Below are 14053 nucleotides of genomic sequence, written 5' to 3' on the forward strand. Positions count from 1 at the left end.
CAATAAACTACAGCAACAATCATATCCCCACCTACCACCTTTTACATTGCAACAACAATGAGGAAGGTTCTCCAACCACAACGTTTTCAGGAAGGGGACAACGCTCAAACGTCGTCGTTGTTGGATCCAACCACCAAAGGCAAGATCTTAGGTTTTCAGGTCCGAGCAAATCCGAGCAATGCCTTCAGTAAGGTAATAGTGCAAAAACATAGCAATTGCCAGATATAACCAATGATGGTCAGGCCTAGGGGTTTCATCCTGGAGCTTGGGACCGGGTACTCGAGAAGCACCACCAAATCGAAGTCGTCTTTGTGTTCTCGACGCACTTTTCTTGATTCCAGCAACTGTGTGCGTTGCATGGTCTTGATGTGAGATGCCACGCAAGTAAAGATCGTGCATGCGCAAGCAGGCAGTCGAGTCACGAAAAGAACCGGTTGCCATCAAAGGCTTCGAACAACTAAGATCATCATCACACATGCGATGAAAATTGACAAGAGAAGAAGGTCACTGACACTCCCAAAATCCCAAATTCAGGATGCTCTGGCAATTCCGCACCGTCCTCATGCTCCGTTGTCTTTGTGTGTAGCGATGATACGTCCTAGACGTACACATAATTTTTGCTAGCTGCATGCTACAAGTATACCATATTGACATAGTTTGGGCACCAATTTATATTATTTGTTAGACTAATTTATTAATCTGGTGCATAGTGCCAGTTGTTGTTTTTTAGACTTTTCGGCATAATCAATTTTATGGAGCTAAAAAAAATCAAGGAAAATAGAAATAAAAGTTTCATGTCCAAAAGCTTTTAGGGAGCACCAAAGCCATGAGAGCCCCCCCCATGGACCCCACGTGCCCACAACACACGGACAGGGGGTAGTCGCGCGAGCCCCATAGGCTTTCCCTACACTGTCTCTTGGCACCTATGCCTTTATATTGACCTGGAAACCCTAAAAATAGTTTATGAAATTTTCTCCGTTGAACCTCTCTGTTCTGCCGCGATCCAATATGGCGTCCTTTTATGGTACTCTGATGGAGAAGGAATTCATCACGATGGCCATCTACATCAACCTTGCTGCCACCATCACTAGTAGAAAAATGGCCTAATGTGAAGCACATTAGTCCTGGTTTGTAACTGAACTGGCACTAATGTGACCATTAGTGCCGGTTCCAACGGCTAGGCGGCGGCGCTTATTAGTACCGGTTCGTGGCAAATCCTTAGTACCGGTTCTTGCCATGAACCAGTAGTAATGAGGTCGTGGCAGGCTTGTGTCAGGCTGGGGCCTGACCAGAACCTTTAGTACCGGTTCATGCCATGAACCGGGACTAGAGACGAACCTTTAGTCCCGGTTCATATAACCAACCAGTACTAAAGGTCACACTACATATAGTGCTTCGTCCAGCCCGAGCCGAAGCGCTTTGTTTTTTCCCTCTCCTCTGTTTTCTTCCTCTTCCTCTCGAGCTCACACTCCATTTTTGCCAAAATTTGTGAAGATTTGAAGGCACCCCATCCATCCAAGTGATCACAAAGGTTAGCAACTTTGTCCTTTCATCTCTCATTGCTAGATTAGCTCTTGCAATGCTCTATACGTATAGTGATTTGTGGGTTTTATTTTGGGAGGAATTATATGTGGTAGTATTTAATTTATATGTAATATGGAGGAACACAAGAATTTTCTATGCTCCAAACACCTGGAGCAGTCTGACGACTGGATTACACGTGAACAAATAGGGACTTTCACCGATTGGTTGCAGACACGTGCCATCCATGACGCCGCTATTGAAGATGACCTGTACTTGTTGTCCCAGTTACCATCTTCGAATATAATGACTTTCAATGGATACGAGATAAATGAGAATACATTTTACACGATCGCTCAAGATAAGAAGAGCACCAACCAAAACAGTGGTGTCCGCTTTGATGCAGCAACCAAGAGGGGAAAGGACACATATTATGGTTACATAGAGGACACATATGAACTTGACTATGGACGTGGTTTGAAGGTCCCTTTGTTTCGGTGCAAATGGGTCAATATGACACGAGGCGGGGTAACGGAAGACCCGCAGTACGGAATGACAACAGTGGATCTCAACAATCTTGCGTACGCAGACGAACCATTCGTCCTAGCCAATGATGTGGCGCAGATTTTCTATGTGAAGGACATGTCTACCAAGCCGCGAAAAAGAAAAGATAAGGAAGCGAATACATCATACGATGAGTCAAAGCGCCACATAGTTCTTTCAGGGAAAAGAAACATCGTGGGAGTGGATGACAAGACAGACATATCAGAAGATTATGAAAAGTTTGATGAAATTGCTCCATTCAGAGTGAATATTGACCCGAGCATCCAATTAAATGATGAAGATTGTTCAAGGTTACGGTGCCAAGGGACACACGCGAAAAAAAGTTTCACACCCAAAGATCCCACTCTGGGACGTGATCAGCTTCACTGTCATCACTTTCTTCTCTAGTGAGTTTCCGGACTTGTATATCTGGAAAGTCCCACTTTGGACAAACCGTAGGGAATCTTTGTAATAGTTAGGGTGCTTATGTGTTTTGGCACTTGAAACGTGCACTTTTGTGCTTCGAACAAACATGTACCTTTCTGACATCATTTGCTATTTTCATGCATTTACTGATTTTTTTGAGCTAAATGACCCTGAAATTGAAAAGCACTACAAATGAACTCTGAAAAGGTTGAAAGTTGGCATGGTATCATCATTTCACCCACATAGCATGTGCAAACAAGTAGAGAGGGTTACGACAAAAATTGGATGCACTTCGTGTATAAAATGGACAATCTCTTTCGAAGTATCAGGGTTTCGGACGAAAACTCATCTGTTACAAAGGCATTTCATTTTTTAAACTTATTTCAACTCCAGACTTTTTGTGCATTCAGTATGCACCATTCAAAGCCACGTCATCAATTTTCAACCCTTTCTGACTTCATTTTCTATTTTTCATGCATTTACTGATTTTTTGAGCTAAATGACCCTGAAATTGAAAAGCACTACAAATGAACTCAGAAAAGGTTGAAAGTTGTCATGGTATCATCATTTCACCCACATAGCATGTGCAGAAAAAGTTGAGAGGGTTACGGCAAAAACTGGATGCACTTCGTGTAGAAAATGGACAATCTCTTTTGAAGTATCAGGGTTTCCGACGAAAACTCATCTGTTACAATTTTCATTTTTTTAAATAACCTAAGTATTACCAAATTGAATATAATGATAAAACACACTAATATTAAACATAAGAAAAAAGAATCACTGAAAAATCTATTTTTAAAGTAAAGTTATTCACATACTAGTGATTCACACACATTTCAAATAATTCAAATTTAAACTATTCAAATTTGAAAACTACTGGCACTAACAGAAAGTTTGTAATTTTTTGTACCTAAAGCAAAAATATTCACATATAAATTCTATATATAGCAAAAAAAACTCAGAAATAAATAAAAGAAAATAAATAAAGCAGAAAAGAAAAAAAAAGCCCACCTACTGGGCCACAACGGCCTGCATACGACTAGAAACCCAACCTGTAGTTGGGCCAGGATGCAGGCCCGCAAGGCCCAATAGGCCCATAGGGCAGAGCGGTAGAGTTAGGCCCAGAAGCCTGCTATAGAGAGGAGTTCAATACAGTGCCCACGCCGGGGCTTTTAAACAGGTGCGGCCGCTCTTCGCTAGGCGAGGTGGGACTAAACTTCCACCCCGCACCTGCGCCAGCGCACACCCTTTAGTACCAGGTCGTGGCTCCAACCGGTACTAAATGGGGGGGGGTCTTTAGTACCGGTTGGAGCCACCACCCGGTAATAAAGGTGTGCCCTTCCCGCCGCTCCGCCTGGCCAAAACAGCCATTTAGTACCGGTTGGTGGCTCCAACCGGTACATACATAGCAGCACTTCAAATCGTCAGTTTTCTTCTCGTCTTCCTATGCTTCTTCTCCTCTGCCCCGTCGCCGCCCCCTCGCTGCCCCCATCGCCGCCATCCCCGTCGTCGCCGCCCGTCGCCGTCCATGTCGCCGCCCCGTCGCCTCGCCTTGCCGCTGTGAGCTCCTGCCCCGCCATGGTCACACACACACACACACACACATTGTGTTAATTAGTTATAGAAATGTTAGAAATATTTCTGTTTTTTAGTTATATAAATGTTAGTAATTTTATATATTTTTAGTTATAGAAATGTTAGAAATTTTTCTGTTTTTTAGTTATAGAAATGTTAGAAATGTTATAGAAATGTTAGTTATATAGAAATGTTAGAAATTTTAGAAATGTTAGTTTTAGTTAGATGAATTAGATGAATTGGCTAAATCACAATCCAATCATTTAAAAAATGTTACCTTTGCATATAGTATTTGTTCTTGACAACTGGCCCGCATCCTCGCCGTCGACCTGTTTGCGATGACGTCCTGCTTCAGAGGAGCCATGTCCGGGACTGGGCTTCGCCGGGCTGGCACTGGGAGGTGCAACCTTCAGGGGCGCGCTGCTCTGTGAGGAACCCGACCCCGGGTCCCGTCGTCGACCCGGAGCTCCTTTGGTGGCGTTCGCGTGGGCCACTTTTGGTGCGGAGGGAGCCGGCCCCGCCGGAGGTGGTACGTCGCTGTGTCAGGAGGAGGACCAGCACGTCCGTCGCTACATGGCTGCTATGAACCTCAGGTTCTCCAATACCTGGCACGTTCTTTGGGGATCTCACCCGAGCTATGATCCTGTGATGGTTCCTTCTCTTTGGGTGTCCACCGCCAGCGCCTCAGGAACTGCGAGTGAACTAGATTATTCTGTAGTATTCGATCTATATTAGCTAGCTAGCTAGTGATGTATTCGATAATATCCGAGACGATGTATTCGAGATTATATATATTATGCGAGACGATGTATTCGAGATTATATATATTATTCGAGACGATGTATTCGAGATTATATATATTATTCGATAATATTCGAGACGATGTATTCGAGATTATATTCGATGATGCATATTATGTACTATGATTCAATTTTTCCTTATTGATTGCATGCATGCGTTGTAATTTGAATACTAAATTGTTTTATATTTCTTCTGGATTAGTTAAATAAAAGCTGTGGCGGACAATACCGGCAGAGAAGGAGAAGAGGCCATGTTCGAGATCATACGCTCCCCTCGCCGGCCAGATGATCAGAATGAAGAAGATGACGGCTCCCAATATCTGAACAATACCGGAGAGGGTGATATGATATTCGATCAAGACGACCGAATTGATGAAGTCCAGAACCATGATTATGATGACGAAGAAAATGTTGATCTTGAAATAACAAAGACCGGTGAGGTATATTTATATAAGCAGGCATCTGGTGATCATCACATGTTTTAAATGATTTGTATATATATTAATGAATCGATCTTTATTCTTTCAGCCCTCCGGATGGAGCAAATCTTCTATAGGCAGCAGGACAGTGCGAGGCCCTGCCAAAAAGTTGAACATTGTCCTTCTCCTTTGGCCACAAGGGGTTCCTCAATGGGTAGGATATGACCAACACCCATTCTTCTTATGGCTTGGGGAGGAATTTCATCACCTACATCACAAGTACCACTTTGCTCCACTTGGGAGCCGCTATTCTCATCAAACTCCACATTACACGTCTACTCAATGAGTCCCGTGGACTTGTTGAGGACACGGTAAGCATGAGAGTTTGTAGCATAACCAAAAAATATGCCCTCATGAGCTCTAGCCTCAAATTTAGATAAACGAACACCTTTCTTGAGAATTGAACACTTACAAACGAACACCCGGAAGTACTTGAGGTTGGGCTTGTTGCCAGTGAGTATCTCGTAAGGAGTCTTGTTCTAGCCTTTGCGGAGATAGAGCCGATTGGATGCATGACAAGCGGTGTTGATGGCTTCGGCCCAAAAGTTAAAAGGAGACTTGAACTCCGCCATCATAGTTCTTGTCGCGTCCATCAAAGTCCGGTTCTTCCTCTCCGCTACACCATTTTGTTGAGGGGTGTAAGGTGCGGAATATTGATGCTTGATCCCCTCATTACTAAGAAACTCTCCAAGGTGTAGTTCTTGAACTCGGTGCCATTGTCACTTCTTATCGTCAAGATCTTTGCATTGTGTTGACGTTGAGCTTCATTTGCAAAGTCGATGACGATTTGTTAGGTCTCACTCTTCCTCTTGAAGAAATATACCCAAGTGTATCTTGAATAATCATCCACAATCAATAAGCAATACTTTCTACCCCCAAGACTATCAAAGGATGGAGGCCCAAAGAGATCCATGTGAATGAGCTCCAAGGACCTCTTAGAGTAGATGATAGTCGTGGGAGGGTGAGCCTTCTCATGTAGCTTTCCTTCGATACAAGAAGTGCAAGCACGATCTTTAGCAAAACTAACATTTGTTAGTCCACAGACAGGGTCCCCCTTGAGAAGACTTTGCAAAGATCTCATATTGACGTGGGCTAAAAGGCGATTCCAAAGCCATCCCACGTCAACTTTAGCCATTAGGCATGTCGCAGTCTTAGTGGGTCGCTCCGAAAAGTTAATCACATAAAGACCGTTCTCGACATGCCCAACAAAGGCTACTTTAAGAGTCTTGCTTTACAAGAGGGCCACGGTATCAATATCAAAGAAATTGGCAAATCCCATGAGTGCAAGTTGACAAACGGAAAGTAAGTTGTATGCAAGGGACTCAACAAGCATGACTTTCTCAATCGTGAGATCATGAGAAATGACAACCTTGCTAAGACCCAATACCTTAGAAGATGAAGCATCACCCCATTCCACATTGGTGGGCATAGATGAAACTTTGTGCATGTCCACCACCAAGTCCTTGCTTTCGGTCATATGATTTGTCGCTCCACTATCGAGCAACCATGATCCCCCACCGGAAGCAAACACCTACAAGAGATCAATGCCTGGTTTTAGGTACCCATTTTATAATGGGTCCCTTGATGTTAGTAACAAGGGTCTTAAGAACCCAAATATACCATTCTATGTACTCATAAGGAGAACCAACAAATTTGGCATAAACATGCCCATCACTAGCACGGCATAACACATAAGAAGGGTTAAAGTCGCCGGCTTTGTTGGAAGGGGTGGCATTTCCCTCTTGACACCACCACCCTTCACATTGTTCTTCTTCTCCTTAGAAGCACCCTCTCCCTCCTTCACAAAATTTTGCTTGAGAGGAGGAGGTCGTTTGGCCTTGTCATTCTTCTTCTTATTCTTGGACTTGGGGGCAAACGCAATTCCATCCTTGCCCACAACTTCCTTTTGATTGCTCAAAAGGTCGTTTAGGTTCTTCTCACCTTGTATGCAAGACACAAGGCCTTTCTCAAGTTGCTCCGTCAACTTGGCATTCTCCTCCACAAGATGCACATTCTCACAACACGGGTTAGTAGCATATGCATTATCAATTAAAACTATATGAGGAAATGTGGCTTTCTCCTTGGTTAGTGATACGTCTCCAACGTATCTATAATTTTTTATTGTTCCATGCTATTATATTATCAATCTTGGATGTTTTATAATCATTTTATAGTCATTTTATATCATTTTTTGGTACTAACCTATTGACATAGTGCCAAGTGCGAGTTGCTGTTTTCTGCATGTTTTTTACATCGCAGGAAATCAATATCAGACGGAGTACAAATGCAAGAAAACTTCACGGAGATTTTTTATGGACCAGAAGACACATAATGGGCCCTGGCTGCGCCTGGGGGGGTGCTCCGAGGAGAGCACAACCCACCAGGGAGCGCCAGGAGGCCTAGGCGCGCCCTGGTGGGTTGTGCCCACCTCAGGTGCCCCCCGGACCACCTCTTTGCTCTATAAATACCCCAATAATCCCAAAACCCTAGGGGAGTCGATGAAAAATCAATCCAGCCGCCGCAGAGTCCAGAACCACCAGATCCAATCTAGACACCATCACGGATGGGGTTCACCACCTCCATTGGTGCCTCTCTGATGATGCGTGAGTAGTTCTTTGTAGACCTACGGGTCCGTAGTTAGTAGCTAGATGGCTTGCTCTCTCTCGCTGAATTCTCAATACAATGGTCTCTTGGAGACCATATGATGTAACTCTTTTTGCGGTGTGTTTGTTGGGATCTGATGAACTTTGAGTTTATGATCAGTTATATCTTTTTATATCCATGAAAGCATTCAAGTTTCTTTGATATCTTTTATGCATGATTGCTTATAGCCTCGTATTTCTTCTCCGATATTTGGGTTTTGTTTGGCCAACTTGATCTATTTATTTTGCAATGGGAAGAGGAGCTTTGTAGTGGGTTCGATCTTACGGTGTTTGATCCCAGTGACAGAAGGGGAACCGACTCGTATGTATCGTTGCTACTAAGGATAAAACGATGGGGGTCTATCTCTACATAGATAGATCTTGTCTACATCATGTCATCATTCTTATTGCATTACTCCATTTCTCCATGAACTTAATGTTGGGGAACATAGTAATTTCAAAAAAATTCCTACGCACACGCAAGATCATGGTGATGCATAGCAACGAGAGGGGAGAGTGTATTCACGTACCCTCGTAGACCGAAAGCGGAAGCGTTAGCACAATGCGGTTGATGTAGTCGTACGTCTTCACGATCCGACCGATCAAGTACCGAACGCACGACACCTCCGAGTTCTGCACATGTTCAACTCGATGACGTCCCTCGAACTCCGATCCAACCGAGCTTTGAGGGAGAGTTCCGTCAGCACGACGGCGTGGTGAAGATGATGATGTTCTACTGACGCAGGGCTTCGCCTAAGCACCGCTACGATATTATCGAGGTGGATTATGGTGGAGGGGGGCACCGCACACGGCTAAGAGATCAAGAGATCAATTGTTTTGTCTATGGGGTGCCCCCCTCCTCCGTATATAAAGGGGGAGGAGGAGAGGGCCGGCCAAGGGGGTGGCGCCCCCTACGAGGGGGAAACCTACTCCAAGTAGGTTTGCCCCTCCCTTTCCTAGTCCAAGAAGGAGGGGGAGGAAGGAGTGGGAGAGGGGAAAGGCAAGGGGGGCGCCCCCCTTCCTTGTCCTATTCGGACTCAAGGGGAGGGGGCGCGCCTCTTGCCCTGGCTGGCCCCTCTCTCTCTCCACTAGGGCCCAACAAGGCCCATTAGTTCCTGGGGGGGGGGGGTTCCGATAACCCCCGGTACTCCGATAAATGTCTGAAACCTTCCGGAACCTTTCCGGTGTCCAAACATAGTCGTCCAATATATCGATCTTTATGTCTCGACCATTTCAAGACTCCTCGTCAGGTCCGTGATCACATCCGGGACTTCGAACAACCTTCGGTACATCAAAACATATAAACTCATAATATAACTGTCATCGAACTTTAAGCGTGCGGACCCTACGGGTTCGAGAACTATGTAGACATGACTGAGACACGTCTCCGGTCAATAACCAATAGCGGAACCTGGATGCTCATATTGGCTCCCACATATTCTACGAAGATCTTTATCGGTCAAACTGCATAACAACATACGTTGTTCCCTTTGTCATCGGTATGTTACTTGCCCGAGATTCGATCGTCGGTATCTCATTACCTAGTTCAATCTCGTTACCGGCAAGTCTCTTTACTCGTTCCGTAATACATCATCCCACAACTAACTCATTAGTTGCAATGCATGCAAGGCTTATAGTGATGTGCATTACCGAGTGGGCCCAGAGATACCTCTCCGACAATCGGAGTGACAAATCCTAATCTCGAAATACGCCAACCCAACAAGTACCTTCGGAGACACCTGTAGAGCACCTTTATAATCACCCAGTTACGTTGTGACGTTTGGTAGCACACAAAGTGTTCCTCCGGTAAACGGGAGTTGCATAATCTCATAGTCATAGGAACATGTATAAGTCATGAAGAAAGCAATAGCAACATACTAAACGATCAAGTGCTAAGCTAACGGAATGGGTCAAGTCAATCACATCATTCTTCTAATGATGTGATGCCGTTAATCAAATGACAACTCTTTGTCTATGGCTAGGAAACATAACCATCTTTGATCAACGAGCTAGTCAAGTAGAGGCATACTAGCGACACTCTGTTTGTCTATGTATTCACACATGTATCATGTTTCCGGTTAATACAATTATAGCATGAATAATAAACATTTATCATGATATAAATAAATAAATAATAACTTTATTATTGCCTCTAGGGCATATTTCCTTCACTTAATACACTAGGTGCATGCTGGATAGCGGTCGATGTGTGGAGTAATAGTAGTAGATGCAGGCAGGAGTCGGTCTACTAATCTTGGACGTGACGCCTATATAATGATCATTGCCTGGATATCGTCATGATTATTTGAAGTTCTATCAATTGCCCAACAGTAATTTGTTCACGCACCGTGTGCTATTTTTCTCGAGAGAAGCCACTAGTGAAACCTACGGCCCCCGGGTCTCTTTCTCATATATTTGCCTTTGCGATCTACTTTTCCTTTGCATTTATTTTCAGATCTATTAAACCAAAAATACAAAAATACATTGCTGCACTTTATTTTATTTGCGATCTATTTATTCAATCTATTACAACTTTCTCCTGTCCACGCACCAATTTCTGGTGCCGTTACCCGAAAGGGATTGACAACCCCTTTAACACGTGGGTTGCGAGTTGTTGTTATTTGTGTGTAGGGGCTGTTTACTTGTGTTACTTGGTTCTCCTACTGGTTCGGTAACCTTGGTTTCATATCTGAGGGAAATACCTACCGTCGCTGTGCTGCATGATACGTGTCCAACGTATCTATAATTTATGAAGTATTCATGCTGTTCTTTTATCATTCTTGGGTATTTTACTATCATTTTATAGCATCTTTATATCATATTTGGGACTAACCTATTGACCCAGTGCCCAGTGCCAGTTGCTATTTTTTGCTTGTTTTTTACATCGCAGGAAATCAATATCAAACAGAGTCCAAACACCACAAAACCTTTTGGAGATTTTTTATGGACCAGAACACCCAAGATGGGCCAGAGCAGCACCTGGGGGGGGGTGCCCCGAGGGGGGCCACCTCGATGGCCTCCCGCACCACCTCTTTGCACTATAAATTCCCAAATATTCCAAAACCCTTCGGGATTAACCTAGATCAGAAGTTCCGCCGCCGCAAGGCTCTGTAGCCACGAGAAACCAACCTAGACCCGTTCTGGCACCCTACTGGAGGGGGGGGGGAATCATCACCGGTGGCCATCTTCATCATCCCGACAGCCACCACGATGAGGAGGGAGTAGTCCACCCTCGGGGCTAAGGGTTTGTACCAGTAGCTATGTGTTTAATCTCCTCTCTCTCTCTCTCGTGATCTATATCATGGGCTTTGTTAATATAGATGGATCATATGATGTTTCTCCCCCCTATACTCTTGTTGTGATGAACTGAATCTTTACCCTTTGAAGTTTTGTCTTGTCGGATTGAATATTCAGATATGAGAACACATGATGTATGTCTTGCGGTATGAATACTTGAGGTGACAATGGGGTATCATATTTATTCACTTGATGTATGTTATGGCACTCAACTTGTGGATTCCCGTGGTGACATTGGGGTAATCTATGCATAGGGGTTGATGCACATTTTTATTATCTTTTCTCCGATAGAAACTTTGGGGTCTCTTTGTAGTTCTTTGTGTGGATTGAGTATTATGAATATGAATTTTCTTTGGTGTTATTTTAGTACGAACTCTTGATTAGATCGATCGGAAAGAATAGCTTGCGTTATTTTAGTACGAACTCTAGGATAGATCGAACGGAAAGAATAGCTTTGAGGTGGTTTCATACCCTACAAACAATTCTATCTTTTGTTCTCCGCTAATAGGAACTCGGGAGTGATTCTTTATTGCACTTTGAGGGATAATCTTATTATCCAACTATGTTAGAATTGTTGAGAGATTGCACTAGCAAAAGTACGGACCCTAGGCCTTGTTTTCAAGCATTGCAATACCATTTTTGTGCCCGTTTACTATTTGCTACCTTGCTGCTTTTATTTATTTAGATTATAAAAATATATTTCTACCATCAATATTACACTTTTATCATCATCTCTTCTCCGAACTAGTGCACCTATACAACTTGCCATTGTATTGGGTGTGTTGGGGACACAAGAGATTTCTTGTATTTGGTTGCAGGGTCATTTGGGAGAGACCATCTTCATCCTACACCTCTCACGGATTGATAAACCTTAGGTCATCCACTTGAGGGAAAATTGCTACTGTCCTACAAAACTCTGCGCTTGGAGGCCCAACACGTGTCTACAAGAATAAAGTTGCGTAGTAGACATCACTGCATCATCCCCTCCTCTTTGGGGAAATACCCACATAGCTTCAAGCAACATCAAAAGGAATTTCTGGCGCCGTTGCCAGGGAGGATCTTCAACATAGATCAGGTTCCTATTCACAAATCTCATCTCCTTGCAATTTACATTATTTGCCATTTGCCTCTCGTTTTCCTCTCCCCCACTTCACAAAAAATTGCCGTTTTATTTGCTCTCTTTTTCCGTTTGCCGTTTTCTTGCCGGATCTGTTTTTGAGTGCAATCTTGTTCTGTACTCATCATGACTCAAGAGAACACCAAGTTATGTGATTTCTCAAATACCAACAACAATGATTTTATTGGCACTCCGATTGCTCCTCCCGCCACTAGTGCGGAGTCTTGTGATATTAATACTGCTTTGCTGAATCTTGTTATGAAAGATCAATTTTCCGGTACTCCTAATGAGGATGCCGCGTCCCATCTTAATACCTTCGTGGGATTATGTGACATGCAAAAGAAAAAATATGTGGACAATGATGTGGTGAAGATGAAATTATTTCCGTTTTCTTTGCGTGATTTTGCAAAAATTTGGTTCTCTTCTTTGCCTCACAATAGTATCGATTCTTGGAATAAGTGCAAAGATGCTTTTATCACTAAGTGTTTTCCGCCCGCAAAAATTATCTCCCTTAGAACCCAGACCATGAATTTCAAGCAAATTGAACATGAGCATGTTGCACAATCTTGGGAAAGGATGAAAATGATGCTAAGAAATTGCCCAACTCATGGGTTAAATCTTTGGATGATCATACAAAAAATTTATGCGGGGTTGAATTTTGTTTCTCGTAATCTTTTAGATTCCGCCACGGGTGGTACTTTTATGGAAATTACTTTGGGTGAAGCTACCAATTTGCTTGATAATATCATGGCAAATTATTCACAATGGCATACCGAAAGGGCTCCTACTAGTAAAAAAGTTAATTTGGTTGAAGAAATTTCTTCTTTGAGTGAAAAAGTTGATGCTCTTATGAAATTAGTTGCTAGTAAAAGTGCTCCTATTGATTTTAATGATATGCCTTTCTCTACTTTGATTGAGCAAAATAGTGATGCCATAGATGTGAATTTTATCTCTCAAAATAATTTCAATAACAATGCTTATAGAGGTAATTTTAATCATAGGCCTTTTCCTAGTAATTCCTCTAATAATTATGGTAATTCCTATGGAAATCAATCTTATAATAATAATAGGAACACCTCTGATCTTGAGAATAATATTAAAGAATTTATCAACACGCAAAAAGTTTTCAACACTTCCATAGAAGAAAAGTTGAATAAGATTGATGATTTCTCTAGAAGTGTTGATAGAATTTCTCATGATGTGGAAAATCTCAAGATGAAAATTTTTGTGCCTAAGGTTGATGAATCAATTAAAGTTCTTTATGTTTCTATGGATGAAAGTAAGAAAAGAACCGCTATGCTTAGAGCTAAAAGAGAATTTTTAGAAAAAAGCATTTTCTAGTGATTACTTTCGCAAAAGTGATGAAGATCTTAAAATGATTGGTGTTTCTTCTATTGATTCCTTGTTTAGTAAAGTTAAGATTGATGAAAAAAGGACTGGAGAAGAGTCAACTTTAGCTAGAAGGCATCTCGATAATTCGGAGGGTGAAAATCTTGTTGAGAAAATTATAAAAGTGGGTTTGGAGAGGTCAAAACTTTAACTAGTGATGTGCCCACTCTTTTGGATAAGAAAGACTTTAATTATGATAGTTGCTCTTTGATTGATTGTATTTCTTTGTTGCAATCCATGATAAATTCACCCCATGCTTATGAA

Source organism: Triticum aestivum, chromosome 4D (genome assembly GCF_018294505.1).
Source record: "Triticum aestivum cultivar Chinese Spring chromosome 4D, IWGSC CS RefSeq v2.1, whole genome shotgun sequence".
Taxonomy (NCBI): domain Eukaryota; kingdom Viridiplantae; phylum Streptophyta; class Magnoliopsida; order Poales; family Poaceae; genus Triticum; species Triticum aestivum.